Genomic DNA, 2,500 nt, shown 5'->3' with positions numbered 1-2,500 from the left:
TACTTTAAGTTTCTTTCAAATTTTAATAAAAGTAGATAGTAAAAAAGAAAAAGACCCTTGGAATTTGGTGCTACTTCAGTTTTATCCTTGTAAAATAATAAATATTTTACAATTCGTTGAAAATATAGTCCATTTTTTTTGTTTGTTGTTCCTTTAATATGTTTTTTTATCTTCAAGGGGAGCAAAATTGTTTCAAACAACTGCAGGTTCAAATAACTGCATTTCTGCATAACAGCATTTGCATGAGTTTGTTAAAGAAAATTCACAGGAAATGAAAATTACTTCGAATAAGCAAATTTATATATATATATATATATATATATATATATATATATATATATATATACACTGTGTGACAAAAGTGATCGATCTCTAAGAAAAAAAAAATAATATTCAATATAGACACAATTTTTCTGCTATATTTAATGAAAATTATTATAATTTTTTTTTAATAGTATTTATTTTGGTAATTTCTGAATTTTTTGGAATTTATATTGAAATAACATTAAAATTAGGCTCAAATTTTGAAAAAAGTACAATAAAGATGATGACAAAAGTTATCGTACACTTGGCGTATACTAATATTTATTTTACTCCAAACCGTTATGTCCACCATTTTTCATACATTTTTGAAAATAAAGTAAACTATAAACACTTTAAGATTATTTTCAATTGTTTTAAATGAATTTTTTGGTTAAAAAAAAGTAAAATGAGCTCGAAATGGGTTAAGACTACTGTAGAAATTCGTAAGCTAATAATTAAGCATTGGAATGAAGGAAAATTGTTAAATTGTATTGCAAAAATTGTTGATTCTAAAAAATCCACAGTTTCTTCAATTATTAACAAGTTCAAAAAAACAGGAAAATTAGCTGATTTGCCCCGAAGTGGTCGTCCAAAAAAACTGAATAAACGTGCTGAACGAAGCTTAGCTTCCACAATCAAGAAAAATCGTTTTGTAAGTGCCAAAACTTTAGCTTGCAAAATAGAAAACGATTTGGGGGTTAAAATTAGTCCAAAAACAGTCATTCGAAGTCTTAAAAGACAAGGAATAGTGAGTCGCGTTCCAAGAAAGGTTCCTTGTATTAGTGATAAAAATTGTAAGCTTCGATTAAACTATGCTAAAACGTACATTGATATGCCAGACTCATTCTGGAATAAAGTCTTATGGACAGATTAGTCTAAATTTAATGTAAAAAGATCTGATAGTAGAATTCGTGTATGGCGTTCATCAAAAAATTGCTTAGAAAATGGAACTACAGTCTGAACATTTAAACACGGAAATGGATCAGTAATGGTTTGGGGATGTATGTCGGCAGCAGGTGTTGGAAAGTTAGTATTTATTGAAGGAAATATGGATAAACATTACTATAAATGTATTATTAAAGAAAATGTTGAACAATCAGCACGTAATCTTGGTATTGGTGATGACTTCGTTTTTCTTCAAGATAACGATCCCAAACATAAGGCCAAAGATGTGATGAAATTTATGGAAAAAAAAGGGTGGGACATACAAAATCATCCACCTCAAAGCCCTGATTTGAATGTAATAGAACATTTATGGGATGAAATCGATAGACGAATAGATAGAACAGGTGTAAACACCGTTGAACAATTAAAAGTCCAAATTGTAAAGAAGTGGGAATCAATCGATCCGTCTATTACAAAAAAACTCGTTGAATCGATGCCAAGACGTCTTGCTGCTGTTGTTAAAGCTAAAGGACAAAATACACGATACTAAAATATAAGTTTAGTTCCCATAATATTTATCAAAGTGTACTATTTTGAAAGCGTACGATAACTTTTGTCACCTTTTTGTTACTTTTCATGCTTTTTCATCAAGATATTAAAATAAAATTTTTTTCTAGTTCTGTTTTTTCAATTTTTGTTTAAATAATTATAAATCAAATAGTTTTTATTCAGTTTTTAACTTGTTCCTTGCATTTCTTTTATTCTAAATTAAGAGTTTGTAATTTTTTTAAAGTGTACGATAACTTTTGTCACACAGTGTGCATATATATATATATATATATATATATATATATATATATATATATATATAAATATATATATATATATATATATATATATATATATATATAATTTTTATATATATATAATTTATATATATATATATAATTTATATATATATATGTAATTTGTTTATCTATATATTTGATATATAATAATAATAATCCATTTATTTAACCATAAAATATGAAAATTTACAATAACATTTATAAACTCACATAAATAAGGTTAGGTGTCACTCGTATAGTTAAAAACTAGTCAATGGAGTGACACCTGAACCTATAATTATAAATTATATATATAAATAAGTTATATATATATATATATATATATATATATATATATATATATATATATATATATATATATATATATTTATTTATTTATTTATTTATTTTTACTTTTTAAATTTAATAATAATTATACTAATTTAATAACATTTTTTTTTTTACGTTTGCTTTCAGAATACTAA

At 24.5% G+C, this 2,500-nt stretch overlaps 1 long non-coding RNA gene across 2 annotated transcripts in view; it reads left to right on the top strand.

Annotated features, from left to right (window-relative positions):
* LOC136091622 (uncharacterized) overlaps nucleotides 1-2,500 on the top strand; it is a 5,708-nt gene that overhangs the window by 3,026 nt on the left and 182 nt on the right. The gene's annotated exons all lie outside the window — the stretch shown is intronic.

Source organism: Hydra vulgaris, chromosome 15 (genome assembly GCF_038396675.1).
Source record: "Hydra vulgaris chromosome 15, alternate assembly HydraT2T_AEP".
Classification (NCBI taxonomy): domain Eukaryota; kingdom Metazoa; phylum Cnidaria; class Hydrozoa; order Anthoathecata; family Hydridae; genus Hydra; species Hydra vulgaris.
Note: the sequence above shows the minus strand (reverse complement) of the source record. Positions and strands in the feature narration are given on the sequence as shown.